Below are 18252 nucleotides of genomic sequence, written 5' to 3' on the forward strand. Positions count from 1 at the left end.
TAAACCAGACTAAAGTAAAACAGTCGAATTGATAAAATCAGGTATTTAGTAAGGATTTTTTTGTTTGTTTGTTTCATTTTACGCCTTTTCCCAACAGTATTATAGTCATTTAGGCGGGTAGTTTCTTAACTATCGTTCCTGGAGAGTTACACCAGTACTCCGCGCTAAACTACCAAAGCATCTCCCGGGGATCTTTTATATCTTCTTTAGCAAATTCATATTTCAAAAAAGTAAGTTCAGATACAAGTTTTAAGTCGTTCCTAAATTTTAGGCACGACAATCTTCATTTTCATTAACAGCGCTTGGATGAATAAAGATACTTTGAATGATGCTGACAATTTGAAAAGAAATAATACAATGATTCAAAGAGAAGATCCATCTACAGCAATGACCATAAAACAGACACCTAGCTTCAGCTATGGAACGCCGTGACTGTCTTATGCTATAAATATTTTTGCTATCTTCTGAAATGATGGTATTATTTTGTCATTTAAGCATATTAACATGTGCAATTTACATCATATCTTGTCTAAAGACAATGCTGACTTGTCCAAACAGCATGTTAACTTGTCAAATAATCATTATGACATGTGCAGGCAACATGGTAACTTGTCAAAGTATCATGATGACTTGTGCAAACGACATGTTAACTTGTCAAAATAACATGATGACTTGTGCAAACGACATGTTAACTTGTCGAATTATCTTGATGACATGCTCAAAATACCTAAACAAGTTAACATGTGTTTTGCACAATACATCACGATTCTTTGACAAGTTCACATGTTGTTTTTACAAGTCATCATGATAATTTGACAAGATAACATGGCATTTGCACAAGTCATCACGATACCTTGACAAGTTAACATGCTGTTTGCACTTGTCATCATGAAATTTTGACAAGTTAGCATGTCGCTTTCACAAGTCACCATGATACTTGGACAAGATAGCATGTTGTTTGCACATGTTATCACGATGGTTTGACAAGTTAACATACTGTTTGCACATGTCATCATGAAATTTTGACAAGTTAACATGGCATTTTCACAAGTCATCATTACACTTGGACAAGTTAACATGTCGTTTGCACAAGTCATCATGATACTTGGACAAGTTAACATGCTGTATGCACATGTCATAACGATAATTTGACAAGTTAACATGCTGTTTATACATGTCATCATGGAATTTTGACATGTTAGCATGGTATTTGCACAAGTTATCATAATACTTTGACAAGTAAACAGTACGTTTTGACATGTCAGCATGATACAAGATAACATGTCATTTGCACAAGTCATCACGATTCTTTGACAAGTTCACATGTTGTCTTCACAAGTCATCATGGTAATTTGACATGTTAACATGCTGTTTGCACAAGTCACCATGATACTTTGACAAGTTAACATGCTGTTTGCACATGTCATCACGATAATTCGACAAGTTAACATGTCGTTTGCACAAGTCATCATTATACTTTGACAAGTTAACATGGCGTTTGCACAATTCATCACGATTCTTTGACAAGTTAACATGCTGTTTGCACATGTCATCACAATAATTCGACATGTTAACATGTCGTTTGCACAAGTCATCATTACATTTTGACAAGTTACCATGTCATTTGCAAAAGTCATCATTATACTTTGACAAGTTAACATGTTGTTTGCACAAGTCATCACGATACTTTGACAAGTTAGGATGTTGTCTGCACATGTCATCATAATCATTTGACAAGTTAAAATGTTGTTTGTACAAGTCAGCATGTTCCTTTGACAAGACATGATGTAAACTGCACATGTTAACACGCTCAAAAGACAAAATAATATCATAGTTTCACAAAATAACAAAAACTTTGATTACATAAGACAGTCACGGCGTTCCATATTCAGCGAACTCTGTTTGTGCTATCTATGTGCCCTGCTGTGGTAACTTTGGTGCCTCGGGAGCTCTGTCTTGTCAACGTTGCCTTTGCCTTGTTGATCATTATTTTCGGTCTTTTTATAAACACAAAAGTACATAAACGGATTATGCTTTGTAGAAATGCGAACATTGTTTTATGTCTTGAAATGATGTCAACTTTAAATTTGATATGAAATACATTTCCTGTTAGCAAAATATATGCATGTTTTACTAATAATTTTCTAAATAGATATTTTTATATTGACAAAAGTCAATACGTTGTTTTTGCGCTAAATCAGTTTTTTTTGGAATATATGGTCAGACCGAACCATGCATGAAGGTTTTTTTTACAAAATTACCAAATGACATTTGATTTCGTGTAATAAAAATTGTTTTGAAAATGATGCAAATGACACAAATAAAGCACATACTGCACAAAAAGAAACATGTTTGAAGACACCTTACCCAGTAAGGACATGTCTATGAGGATAAATCAGTACTGACAAGAGTATATTATAACGGATGTATCAAGTTGTCAAAAGTAGTTTTGTATGTCAATACAGACGACAATTATTCATTTCTACAGAAAAAAACATCAAATAACACAGAATATGTGATCGTGATAAGACAAAAACGACTTTATATCTCTGGTTTACAGAAAGGATTCGGTTATCTTCGCCATAGGTGAGGTGTATTAACATTTTTGCACTATGATTAAATGCGTTTCTATATTTGATGTTATTCTTTCAAATACATACCCTTTCTTGTTAAATTAGAATCACTCAACCATGCAAGAATAACATAGATCATGCTTATGTTTTTTTTATCTTCAAATTTATAGATATGTATTTGTCATCTGAAGTTACCACAGCTATTTGTTTCATTGAACGATTTTTATATTGATATGTCTTGTCAGGAGTATTGAATTAACACACATATATATGTTTCGTTTCTTTTACCTCAAATAAGGCTTTTTCACACAATTATCAATGGATATATGTATATATAAATGATTAAATAAAGTTGCAAAAGTACAAGAGGGGAATAAATAAAATCAGTAAACATAGCAAGGAAATTGGTAAGAATAAAGTATTACAAGTTCTATTTCTATCCATGAGCATTTGTACTTGTAGTTATTAAAACAAGGCAAACGTAGAATATTTGCTCTATGGTTATGAATTGAAACTAGTACTGTTGAAGTTGCTTTTACTCTCTTTTGAATAAATATTATTGACTTTATGTGTACTCCTATTGACTTAAGAGCAAAGAAAATACGCACTTAGTAAATTGTTCGCAACGAAATTTTAGGTTTAACAAGTTATTTATACACAGGTAATCTGTTAGCGTGTATATATCTGGCAGAAGATCTGTAAAATATGTTGTTCTTTTTTTTCTATAAAATTCACACTTTAAACGTGTTTGAAATTGGAACTATTCATAGATGAGGAAATTTGCTTTTGATTAACATTTTAACGATCCTTATTGTCTGATTCGTGGTAATTTTTCTCATAATGAAATTGAATAAACTTATTAAAAGAACAATATCGTTCGATAAAAAAATATGAATTGGGTGCGTAACGTAGCTCGTAAATGTATTTCCTGAATATAAAGGACATTTTAAGGAATTGCCTTGTGTTGAGTAAATCGACGGAGTTTATTTAATACTATTACTGTAATTATTATAGAACTTTTAAATGGCGTCAATTATGGTTTTGAAAAACAAAAGTATCCCAACATTGTTGAGATTTCGACTGTTTTGTAAATTCAGATCAACCCTTGTAACAGTCATTACACAATCTAGGACTTGTCGTGGATGCTTTTATTAAGAAGAATTTCATTTCAAGATCTTGTCTGTTTCTATAGAAATTAAATTAACCGATAACCTCTGACCTTAAATGTTGTAAACAATAAGCAGTTATTCAACGTGTACATCAACTATTGATTAAACAATTAAAATGTATCATTTATACATTCTAAATGAAAAATTCTTTTAAAAAATTTGTTTCGATAGGAATGTTTCATCATGAACACTTTTTTCAAATTGTTTGATTGATAAAATAATGATTAGTTACTGTAATGAATTTTAAGATACCATTAAAAAGTTTGTTGAATGTTTATATAAAATCGGTCTTTTATAAGCATGAAAGAATTTAATTTTTAGCAGCCTTTTTAATTTAGAAGAGGCAATAGGTTGTTTCTTTGAATATATTGGCCACAATGAAATCATCTAACCAAATAAAAGTTATGGATTCAAAAACGTAAAATTTAAACTATAAAATAATTCTAATGAAAATAATACATTTGACACAAATGAAACACCCATTACATAAAGTATATGTTTAAAGACAACTTGTTTACTTAGGGTAAATCAATACAGTTTGTGTAAATTTGAGGGATGGTTTAAATTGTCAAGCAAAGTTATTCCTTTATAGCGGAACAAATAAACAAATCATTAAGTAAGTCAGATAAGACATAAAAGACCCTCATATTCTTTGGTTAACTTATCATCTCCATCTGTAAAAGACCAAGCTTTGGAATGTTAATGACGAATTGTCCCAACCGCAAGAACGGAAATACTGTTTCATGCTGATCTAAGATTGCAAAGTAACAAAAATTGGTAAGATGTTTTTTCGTCTTTGAACTTTAACTAAATGCGTCATTGCCTTTGATATAATTTGTGTTTACATAAATAAGCCTCAAATCGTAAAACAGAATGTCCGGAAAAATAATGCCGAGCAACATCAATTAATCTCTTGTTCGAAAATACTTTCGTCGTTAACGGTTAGTATTTTCTTTCGACCCCCCCCCCTTTTTGTCCACTACCCCTGCCTTTCCCCATTGCGTCTGGTTTGGTGTCTTCTGAGTGCCCTGCTGTTATGGCTTGGGTGGGCTGAGGACTGCGTTCTCTGAACGTTGGCTTTGCCTTGTTGATCTTCATTATCATGTTTTCCTAAACTTACTTCGAAGAAGACATTAATCAACGACATTTTAATTGTTCACGCAAAGTGTATTTTACCATTGTTATGCCATCAAACATAAACCATCAATAAAATGGTATTTGTGCCTTTTAATTTAAATTTTATTAGATGTACTATGTAAATGAAGATAAAAACAGGATTACCGTCACGTAAAATGTCGTCTGAAAAGAACGTATTATACATAATACTTTAACCTCAGTTTGCCCAAACTACCGATCTCTCGAACAGATGTGCTGGATCTCTAAGAGTTCTAGCAAACCAAGTTCGACTGTATACATATTTTTAGATTATCTTTCTTGAATCCCAACGTAACATAATTTTGAAATTTCAGTAGTATAAAAAAAAAGTATAATAAACCGATTATAAAAAAAAGAGATGTGATTTTAGATAATTAAAATTTCGAGGGTTCTTCGTTAGGTTCTCATTATTATGAAATGTAGAATAAATATTAGATACTTCGATATTATACATTGTAATGACAAGAGTTCATTAATTAATCATTTTTATACACGATCTAATACGCAGCATTTTTCGTCATTGGATGATCTTTGATCTTGATTTGTGTTGTCAGGAATGTAGAACTAGCATCACATAAGGTTTAATTTCCTTTATCTCAAATGACAGTTTGCAGACATTTATCAATGGATAAAAAATGTGATTGAATGATTCAGAAAAAAGCACTTTTCACTGGACCTGACAACCAGTAGGAAAAGTATTAGCAGTTCCGTAGTAAAGAAACTATAATAATATAAGGCAAAATTGTTTAACAATGTAAATTTGTATACACAAGACTTGTGTTGTTATATTTTTCTGGTCTTTTGGGACCATTGATTCCAGCACTTTTAAGTGTTAAAAGCCGAGTACAGCTCCAGCCGGTGCAAGGGGGCGTACTTTTTTTTATTATCCCTCGTGTACAGACTCAGTCATACCGAGTTATGTAATTTTCGTGTAGGTTGTTGTTGAGATTAATCCCTCCGAGCGATCACAATGTATCCAGATCTGTTAAAACTTATTTCTATATTTCTATCAAATAATTAGCATTTGTTCTTGTAGTTATCACAGAAGGAATTGCGTAATCAGTTTTTAGATATTTTCGCCAAAAGTCTTAGTCGACTTAAATTTGTTTTTACTTACTTTGAGACGGACATTTATAGCATTTATTTTGTTTCGAAAGAACTCCAAAATACTTGATGCATGGTGGCGACTTAATGAATTTATCTGCACTGGCTCGCAACAGGTTCTTGAAGGATAAACACTTCCTGAAAATTGCCCTACTTAGACTGCAATGTCAATTCAGATACAATTTATATCTGTTACTTGTCATTGCAAATGTAGGATTAATGTCGTGAATGCTTTTATCAAAGAAGTATCTTGTCTCGAAGAGGTCTGGCAATTTTGATTTTGTTTTTCACAAGTAACTAAACAATTGTTTAATCAATCAGTCGTTCGATATCTGCTTGACCAATAAGAAATATAAGGTTGATAAAGGCGGCTGATTTCATTATCGGAATTTATCAACAAACAAAATTAATGTGTATTTGGTTAAAACCCTCATTTTTGCCAAGCTTAAATTTAAAAGTTATACAATATATAATGACAGTGAATGGAATACATTGTAAATCGTCTAAAGCAGACACATGTGAATGAAAAAATGAGCCAAATATTAACAAGAGTGGTTAATAGATGCTAGTATCCACGCTTTTAAGCAAAACTGCAGACATGATGATAATCCTGTTTAATTTTTACCCTAACCGACAATTTTTCAGCCACGAATTTATTTTGATTGTTGAATTCTTGAGTTTTTGTATAGAAATAAATGAAATCTTTGCATAAACTTTGAGCTGAAGTGAAAAGACAAATATGCTTTCATTCAACTTGGCATCATGTAATTATATCACAACAAATAAGCAAATAACGAGAAAAATGGAATCGAACACGAAAAGCCATAATAGGAAAGTGTAATTATCATAATAAGCAATTACATGTACGCTATATGTTGTTATAAACAGGAATAGTTCGTCTATATACTAATGTATGTGAGCAAGAGAGAAAAATGGTCGTTCCTCCAAAAGGAGAGAGAAATACTAATTTTTGAACAAAAATGAAAAAGACTTTAAAAACCTTTAGATTTTGCAACCAAACAGACATACTTGACTACATTTTAATATATTTGTTTTTCGCTTTCATATTCATTAATAGCCAGTGACAAAAATATATGTCATTTTATTAGGATAACGCTTTGTTCATTTTCGCTGGAGATACACATTTATAACAAAGATGCGCTGTTTTATAACTTGAATCTATATCAGTTCTAAGCTTTACTGCCTGTTCAAGATTTTCGTAATGCGTGGATATCCAGAAGTATTTTCGTATGTTAATTGTTGTCACAATAACAATTTATCAATGAGACTACTTATAAGATTTATAAGGGAGATTAATATTTGGTACTCATCGTTACAACGTATAGATGAGTATCTTTGTACTAGCGTTTGTAATACAAAATCGTTTTTTGTACATTCATTGTTCGTTTGAATGATTCGAGCTGTATATAATCGGGATTTTCATATTTGAAAATCAGTTTCTAGCGAGCAACTCTTCGGGACAAACTCTTTCAAATTCAAATTCAATGCTCAAGTTATGTTTTGATAAGTACAATTTTAAAAGTGTTCAAGTTTTGCGTTTACTTTTTGAAAAGCTATATTTTTGTTAGCATACTACATAAAATGTATTGTTTAAATATAACGCAAACAAATAGTAGACATTTTACATCGTTCTGTATAAATGTCAAATGTTTTGCAAGGATGAGGCCCAACTTACGGTGGTATTTGACAGTCACTTTCCTGCGATGACAAAGGTTTCCAAAAAGATTTTTCCTTACATAACACTGCAATCAAATAAAAAGTATTTGTTTTTTTTTGTTTACCTGGACAAGTAGACCAAGATTTGCAAAGCATACATGCGACAGAGATAAAATTAATCAATTACAATATTTATTGTTTCATGCTATATTTGCACATTTATTATGTCATCTTGTATACTGAATGTTGTCCCTAAATACAAGCGTTCTCGCATATTGCATTCGAACGTTTAGTTGTTATTTGTAGAAGTTTTGTAGGAAATGAGATGGTACATACAACATACAACAATGCTTTAACTAAAACACTATCACTTGCATTTAACGATCCTTCAATTCATGTCGTGAGTTATGATCTACAATTGTTTATAATATATTAGGACAGAATGATAATTACTTTGAAATTATATAAAAATTTGGTACAGCAAATATTTATTTCACATCCGCTGAAAAACGAACAATGATTTGACACCTGCTGTGTGTGTTCTTTTGATTTATTTATTCATTTATTTATTGATCATTAAGTCTGATGATTTAATTCACAATGTAAATGCTAAAATATGCCTTTGTATGTTTTTCTGCCCATTACTGAACTATAAACTGTGAAAGTTACAAAATGTGTTAATGGATAATTTAAAAAGAAAGCGCATATTTTCTAGACCATTTCAAATTTAAAATAATGTTAAGGTCAGCTTCAAGATGATCTACTATATAGTATGCTTGTCATCGGGGTCGTTTAAAGGAACAATGCTATTGTTTTAAAACGAACGAAATACAACTTAGAGAAATCAATAAGAAATCGAAAAGCAAATCATCAGCTTGTAACAGCTTTATATAAGTTTAATTTGTTGAAATTTTTTAAACGCTGTTGATAACATTATAATTACATTAAAGACTTTAATTTTACTTTCATCAATAAATAAACGCATATCAACTCATATTTGGTCTTAAACAGCAGTATGAAAAACAATAACCGATTATCTACAGAAATGAAAAAGATACATAAAACATGCAAACCATGATTATAGGATTTCATATCTTAAAAGATATAGATACGTAGTACCACGCGTGCGGTTTTCAAAATCTTCACAGATTAAATACAACCTTTATAGTCTAAATGCCTCATTTAATACGTATTGTATCTGGGAAATGTCGGTTTAATTCAGACATTACCTTTGTCTTTACAATAAAAACGTTAATTTGATGGCATCAATTACCATAAATGACATTTATTCCCTGCAAATATATCGTTGTCATGCAATACCATTTCTCATTTTTGTTCCGAATGATCTTTTAAACGAAATTATAAAAATAATTTTATTAAACTGTTTGTTACATTCCAAGCCAAGTTCGTTGTCAAATTTTGAAACATATTTAATATTACCTGTATCAAACACGTTTACTCATTAAATGATGTCCTAAATATGTAATTGTGCCAATGCAAACACCTGAATAAACTTATTACAATAAATATTATCTTAATACATATAATGCAGTTTAAATGTCCCCTGATTTTGCTTAACATACTTCGCATTGACAGTTAATTATTGTTAATAAAAGTACACATGAGAGTGTTTTAATATACAGTTAAGATACTCTGAAAATGCAATGTGATTTTCTAGTAGATGAATCTAAACATTTCCTGTATGTGATTTCACATATACTTTAACTATATGACAGATAAGGAAATGATATACTAAAAGCAATGTTGGAATAAACAAATTGTCATATAAACGTAGCTTTTACTGCAATAGCTTTTATTGATATCTGTCATAGTGCCGTTTCCTGAATACATACATGTGGTCTGTTTCGTCTTAACAGTATTAAACGGCTTCTTTGTTTTAACATATCTTTAAAGCTTACAGTGACATGTCTCTTTAAACTGAAATAAAAACATATGTAACTAAAATATAAACATGAGGATTGTGTAATCAATCTCTATTGAAAAAAGGCACGCACTTTGGCATTTGTGTTGAAAAAGTCGTGTATATGTCAAATAAAATAACAATTGAACGTGATAATTAAACACAAAATATTAAAATTAACAGTTTCTGTTCAGTAAATGAACTTAAACTAGTATATACACTATTATTTATTGGCAGCAAATACAACATATTACAACATACGATAGCCGGTCCAGTGAAACAAAACAGGTGAAATGTTTGCTTTTTCCAACAATGTCGAACACTAATAATTAAATTTTCAAAGCAAAGCATTAAAGAGACTCCTCTAAATCCCTTTCGGGGCATGCGCGTCGCGGAGAAGACAAACGGCAGGTCAATATCAAGTCATCTCAAATAGTAGGGTGGTTGACCTGTCGTGAATGACTCGAAAGGGTGTCGCTGATGAGGGCCAAGTTTGCAACTTGATACATTAGATACTTGAGTCGGCTACTTCCACCAACGAACGAAGAATAGGCTACAGATCGACGGCATGAAAAGACTTCCCCGATGCGACTGCTAGAGTGGACCTGCATTGACGCTGATGAATTTAGGACAGATGGTTTATACCGGTGCCGAGAATAAATAAATTAATAAATACTACTAATACAATATAGGGTATTTATTCAGTGGGACGTTACAGTAATCTCAAAAATTCTGACCCGGATGGTGAAGGTTTTTTACAAGTTATACTGCAACCAGAGTTTAAAAATATTACCTTAAAGTGTGTAGTAAAAGCAGACGTGGTTTGATACTCAGATGTTCAACGATATATGATGGTTACAGGTAGGTTACATTGTTAGATGCTCAACAATACTGAAGCGTACACAGAGTACATGTTTATACATATGTCATTTTGTATGAAAATATTGGTTATTAAGTCTATAGACTTAATAATTCTTTGAAAACATGAACAATAACATTCTTTTATTAAATAAATGTATTGTTGCCAGAATCAATCAAATATTCATGTATTTATGTATAAATGGAAGGCTAATAGGAGGTTGCTCCTTGACCCCTATATATCATGCCAATGATATATAGGGGCAACCTCTTAACTAAGCGCCCGAAAAAGTCTATAGACGTAGCTAATGTGTTATTGTATATATCTATATTAAAGGATCTTAGGCCATGCAAAGTAACCATAAAAGAATAAATCATCAGTAAGTTCTACAAAGCTTCTTAATACAGCCTAACTTAGTTTAAAATAGTGAACGATAAAAATGAAATATTAACATTATCACATTAATCACGTATCTCCAAATAAGCGTACAATAAAATACCAAAGAGAAGAAATTATTGTAAATTATCATATTTTTTACCATGTAAGCAGACATTTATTATTCAGGAGGGATCCATGATAGCGTTCCCGTTCTTAATATGACATGCGGAGGATTATATATCGACTACTGGGTAATCATATGATATAAGCAATGATACATAATCAAACTGTCAAATATTCCTGTAACAAACGTAGTAATTTGCCTAGATTATAGCTCGGATGAATATTCCTATTATTTGACCATTTATCCTTTGTTTTCGTGAGGTTGTTTTGTTAGTATAACAACTTAAATTGACAAGATAGATTATGTTACTTTACTATCTAAAATAATCAAGGACTATTTTATGAATGACATATCCTACTATACCTATTAACTTGTCTTCTTTCGTGAAGGTTTACTAAACTTTAGATAATTCACATGCGTATAAAGCGCAATTGGCAAGAATGTCACAAACCATTTGACAATTGACAGAACCCTACACTGAACTTTTATTTGATCATCAATAGATTAAAAGATCCTGTCACACAATTTTTTATGGTTTAATATAAAAAATATGATGCTCAAGTTTAAATTTATCAATTTTAGCAGTATTTATAAAAATATTAACAAATTTAACATTTCATGTAAATAAAGGGAGGCAATAAAAATTTATTTTCTATAAAGTCTAAGTCAAATATTTCAATAAGAAATGAATGCATATATATGATAATATATATTAATATGTAAAAATACATACTTATTATACATATAATGCATTACATATTTTACATGTTCTTCGATGTTTGAAAAATGTTTTATAAGCATAATTATATACATATATATAATTTCACTTAAGTGTGGTATACAACCTCAATTACAGCATACAGGATATTTAACCGTAAACATTGACATGTGCTGCTTTCGATACAAACATGTTGATGTGAAATTCGTATTGTTATACTACAATTAGACAGATTATGGGAATTTTAATGGATACTAATACTAATATACTGTATATTAATTGTGGCTTCGAGTCGAACTAGGTTTATTTTATTTTTGTTGATAATTTTTCACAGCATTAGTGTATACATTCCTCTTGCAGTGATGACGATATTAATTTTATTTTTCATGTTTTTTTTATGGTTTAAAATATCACAACAAACCACCTGATAATGTATACAGAGGTTTTCTCAAATGTTTATATATTTGCATTTTATAATTACAATTATTTTTATTTTAAAATATAAAGTATCATTTGATTTATATTTATGTACGCTTAATGTCACGTCACGTTGGCGTTACCGCATGAACTTACGTCATTTTCGCTTGTTATTGAATTTCATTTTTGTTCAAGATGTAATAAAGTCGAAGCTAAAAATGTGTTTTATTTATTTTCACATTATTAATAGTTGTGAGTGAAATAATATTTTAGGAAATCAAAACAAATAAGATTCTGTGAGAAAATAAATAAATGAACAAACAAAAAAACAAATTAATAAACACGTTTTATTTTCATTATTAAACTGTTTACTTGTTCCTTTTTGATCAATTGGAAAAGTTTCAATTTTGCCGTGTTGGGCTTTCTATAGGAATTCTGTCGCTCTCTATGTTATTGTCACATCTATGTTATTTGTGACGAGTGGCGGCTGTAAAAAGTCTCCCCGTACATTTTATTTAATATTCCTAGTTGAATACTGTATAATCAACTATAGGATATGTTGCCTGCTTTTTAATTTGTCTTTTGACGTCTTGTCTGTGATATCCAGGCTTCATAACCTCAGATCTCCTTTCAAAATTTCTTTTTATTTATTTACACCCATTGTTTTCTCGTTAAGGGCGCTTGGGGACCATACGCTAGTTTTCATGGAATGGCACTATTGTGTCACATTGAAGGTTCCATTATGACGCCGTCTGAACACATCTGCGGATATTTCTAAATTCAAAATTACACCATTCCCGTGTTTAAATGTTGAATTCTGCTTAAGCCGATGCTAGCGGGCGTGGATGGTAACTTGCACTTTCCAGTACCGTCCATGAACAGGCTCAATCATAACGAGCCTGCAACATTTTACAATTATGCCGTTTTGGGCTTTCTTTAGGGATTCTATTTTTTTATATACTTTGTGATTTAACTGGTTTGCTTTTTTGTATATCATGGAAATATATTTCTTGCCAGGAAATAATTTCGCCCACGTCATAATAATATGATATCAGCAATGATTATATACAATCAAAAGGTCTCAGTCTCGTGTTTAATCTAAAGAAATTTGTCTCGTAATCGTTTTCTGCCTACAAATTGTGTCAAATGATATTGTAAGTAACTTAGCCTTCAGCTGAATAAAGATGTTTATCACACACCCGTGCCGATTTTGCGGCTCCGTAAAAATGGTATTGCACGGCCATGCACATATTTTCACGTGACGTCATTAGCGTTATACCAATATAGTGTAAAGACGCGCTAAATGTAAGCGTTATACTATAGGCGCGTCAAGGAAAAAATGACTCTTGTTTCAATTTAAACGGTCTTTATTTTAGGTGTGTGATAAATAGAAATCATTGTGTAAAGTTATGAAAATTTTATAAACTCGAAAAATTTAATAAATTCCCCAACTGTCCCAATAAATTTTCAGTATTAAATTTAATTTTCTTTCAATACCCTCAATCTATCATTGGACTACCAGATATTAAAGATCCTGTAACATGGGGTTTTATGGTTTTATATCTGAAATATAATGCTTAAATAAGGATTTATCAATATTGTAAGTTCCAAAAAGCATTATTTGTAAAGATATTACCGAATTTACATTTTCATGTGTAATAAAGGGGGTATTAAGAAATTTATTTTCTATAAAGTCTCAGTCATTTTTGCAATAAGAAATGAATGCATATATTTTAATGATTGCATATAATGTGGAATAATATTTGCAGTACATATTTTACATATTCTTCAATGTTTAAAATTTGTTTTAGAAGCATAATTATATACATATATAAAATTTCACCTTAGTGCGGTAACAACCTTAATTACATCATACAGAATCTTTAAAGGGTCTCATTTTTTGAGTGTTTATTTTGGTAAGGGTAATTTCTAATTGATGTTTTAAAATAATAAAAAATATTTCTTAACATAATGTAAAAAGAGATGATTTATGACAGTTAAAAGGGACAACAGGAGCCAACGCCGGGCGGGGGCAACGCTCGACTTTTTACTTTCTCTAAAAGCAAACAAAGAAATGTTTGAACAAAATATTAACGTTTCCTTTTTTATAAAATTAATCATTCTGTTTTGTCACATTAGTTTTGTCTATATATTTTATATAATATAATTATATAAATATACTAATTTATATATATATAAATAGAGACATCCAATTCGAAGTCAACATGGTGGTGTCACGTGGTGAAGTCTTGTGGTGGTGTCACGTTGTGGAGTCACGTGGTGGAGTTACGTGGTGGTGTCACCTGGAAGTCACGTGGTGGAGTCACATGGTGGTGTCACGTGGAAGTCACGTGGTGGTGTCACTTTGTGGTGTCACGTGGTGAAGTCACATGGTGGAGTCCAGTGTGGAGTCACATGGTGGAGTCACGTGGTGTAGTCACGTGGTTGAGTCACGTGGTCAAGTCACGTAATGGAGTCACGTGGTGGAGACACATGGTGGAGTCACGTGGTGGAGTCACGTGGTGGAGTCACATGGTGGAGTCACGTGGTGGAGTCACGTGGTAGTCAAGTGGTGGTGTGGTGGAAGTCATGTGGTGGTGTCATGTGGTGGAGTCACGTGTTGGTGTCATGTGGTGGTGTCACGTGGTGGTGTCACGTGGTGTAGTCACGTGGTGAAGTCACGTGGTGGAGTCACGTGGTGGAGTCACGTGGTGAAGTCATGATAAACAACAAGGTCTTGTCTTTAAGTATGTTCTGTTATAATATGAAGTTGATCCCTTCAATAATAGCAAAGTAACAGCCAGTTACAGCCAAAACAAAGTCAATGTCATTCATGAGTGAAGGTCAAGGTCTGTCGGGTTATTTTTAGGGTTATCCTTGAAGATTATTATGTTCAAGTTTGAAGACAATCCATTCAAAAAAAAACAAAGTTACAGCCAATAATAGCCAAAAACATGAAAATTTCAATAATTTGACCTTCAAAGTCAAGGTCATTTATGAGTGAAGGTCAAGGTCTGTCGGGTTATTTTTAAGGGTTATCCTTGAAGATTATTATGTTCAAGTTTGAAGACAATCCATTCAAAAATGACAAACTTACAGCCAATAACAGCATGAACAAGCAAAATTTGGACTTTTAACCTTGAAGGTCAAGGTCATTTATGAATGAAGGTCAAGGTTAGTGTGGTCTACTGAAAGGTCTTGTCACAAGGGTTGTTGTGGCCAAGTATGAAGACAATACACCAAGAAATAAAAAAGTTATGATACAGGTACAAGTTTGCGGACGGCAACGGCAACGGCTACGGCAACGGCAACGGCAACGGCAACGACAACGACAACGCCGCCGCGACTATAACAATACCTCTACATTTTTTTTCAAAAAAAAAAAGTCGAGCTAAAAATGTGCAATTGATTTAATAATTATCTTTTTCAATGTTAAATTGTTTGGATCAGTCAAGAGTTTCTATAACGGCCTTTTCGTTGAAAGATTGCACAATTATGGCGCAATTTTGATTTTGTTTGTTTGTTTGTTTTGGGTTTAACGTCACATCGACACAGTATAGGTCATATCGCGACGTTCCAGCTTTACTGTCGGAGGAAGACCTCAGGTGCCCTTCCGTGCAATTTTGATAGCGGACTTTTTTTATCTTAACTGGTTACAAGTTGATTTCATTTTATGCCTCTTGTTCAGCCTCTTGATTAAGGGAAAACTTGTCATGAAAATTACTATTACTCAATCATCATTATTGTTGTGTACATCCATCATTACAATCATTATTAAAGACACTTGTCATGATTTTTAGTGCGTTGTGGTTTGATATTACTCAATCATTGACATCATACCCATTAGTATCAGTTCACCATCATTATCATAACCGGTACAACATAACATTGTCATTGGCATGAGTACATCATTATTATAATAATCATCAGTATATAATGATCGTCAATATCATCAGCAGTATATGTTATTATCATTATTATTGTTAGCATCCTCAGGACAGAGTCATCATCTTCATCATAATCACCATCAGAATGTTCAGTACATCATTAACGTCATCATTATCATCATTATGAGCAGCATCAGTACATTGTTATCTTATCAGTTCATCGTCATCATCATCATCATCATCATTTATTCTAATACTGAAAAGCATTGTGTCGTAATAAAATGGCCTTATATTTTAGGAGGTAAAGTAGAACATATTTATGTTTTTCGATACAAAATATATTAAGTGAAAAATCAGTCATTGAAAACAAAAAAATCCGAAACTTTTTTTACAAATACGAGTACACGTTAAGAAGCATCGGACTTCGTGTAACAAACTATATTCGTCGAGATCTATATTTTTAAAATAAATGCATATTGTGAAAAAGGGGCACGCTTCGGACATTCAATGTTTATATAAGGAAAGTATAACTTCTTAAATACAAAGTGTATCGTACATGTTTATCGTTCATTGTCCATAAAATATGTGTTTATTCACTTTCTATCTCTTAATTGTACAGCTTGTCTTTTGTTTTTTTTCAGTATGCGTATTCTGGGAACTTTAGATGGAACACTGTGGAAATTATGCGTTATATGTTGATGAGTAATATTAGAATATATGAGGCACATTTGTCATACAAAACATACCAGTCAAATCAAGTATTCGTAGGTATATCAAAAGTTTTATGGATATGCATCAATAAAAAAGCAACAAGAATATTACAGCATAAGTGCAAATAATCCAGATTGATTTATACTTTTAATGTTATATGCGTTTGCCTAACATGATCAATATAGTATCGGTCTATTCAAAATTCTTGAAACTTGGCAGGAATGTACATGACACGGAAAATTGGATCACAAAATGACTTGAAAATCAACCCAAATGTTTGACTATTGAATATCCAGAAAAAGGGACCCTTCGGAAGCGTCAAAAATAGCAAAATTTATGACAATATGCCGACTTGATTTGACTGAGTCTGTCCATGACGGATAATGAAAAAGTGCAACATCTCTCACGCCTTCTGAAGCTTTGTATGTTCAAAAAAGGGGCATGTCTGAAGACAGAACTTTATTTTCGTTACAATAAATGAGTTGTATTGTAATGAAACTTAGCATCAATGAACATAATAAGTAAATGTTGCTCAGTCTGGAAATCATCAGAATAAGAAATTATTAACCTTAAATCTTAGAATATTTATGGTTTATGTCCGTTTACCTGAAATGTTTCTTTTTCTATATTTTAAGATCTTAAAAAATTAAATTTATTCTATTTTACATTTTATAAGATGAATTTCATATGTCTATAATAATGCAATTGTAGCAAAAGCCATTAAGGTGCATTAAATAGTTTGAATAGTAAGTAATAAGGCGCAATGAAAAGTGAGTTTCGTTATCAAGTAATCACTCGCTTTTTTAGTTTCACTAAAATTACTTCATGCTACGTTTATCCTAAACTATGGCTTCTAAGATTTATTCTGAAATGAAATGTCTGCACAAATAATCTGAAAAATGGTAAAGGATTTGCGAAATAGGCAATATTTGTACTCCAGACAAAAACATAATGCTAGAACACAATTATGACACACACAAAAAAACATTGGTTTGTTCAAGATTTCATTATACTAGGGGATATGAAATACATTCACAGTAATTTGATTACACTTTCATTTGTTACAGTCTGGCTATTCTTAGATGCAACTCATTTCGCTGATCAGAATAAGAATAATACATTTTGTTTGCTTATCTGTTTTTGACATTCTGGTCATATTTCGACGGTCAATAACATGACCGTCCTAAAGAGATAACTATCTCGGTTACCAAATCCCTGCAGGTGACCGACTAATAATGTCATAATAACCCGAGTCAGCAAAAATTGAAGTCAAAATGCAAAAAAAAAAAAAAAATAAAATAAAAAAATAAATAAAAAAAAAAAACTTCCAAGATTTATTGTAACAGATATACTTTGCCAGATCAAACCAAAAATTCCCTGATTACTTCTTTCAACCCAGGTTATATTTGTCGGTGGAATAAAGAGGAATATATTATGCGTATATTATATATCATGGTATCATGATATTCTTTGTATTGGAATAATGAAAATGTTAAGCTTCGAAAAGCTGCCTGCGTTTTCATGTACAACTTTTGACTGAATTATACCGCCTTTTGAAG

This window comes from Ruditapes philippinarum, unplaced genomic scaffold (assembly GCF_026571515.1).
Source record: "Ruditapes philippinarum isolate M1 unplaced genomic scaffold, ASM2657151v2 ctg2660_1_1_1_1, whole genome shotgun sequence".
NCBI classification, from domain to species: Eukaryota; Metazoa; Mollusca; class Bivalvia; order Venerida; family Veneridae; genus Ruditapes; species Ruditapes philippinarum.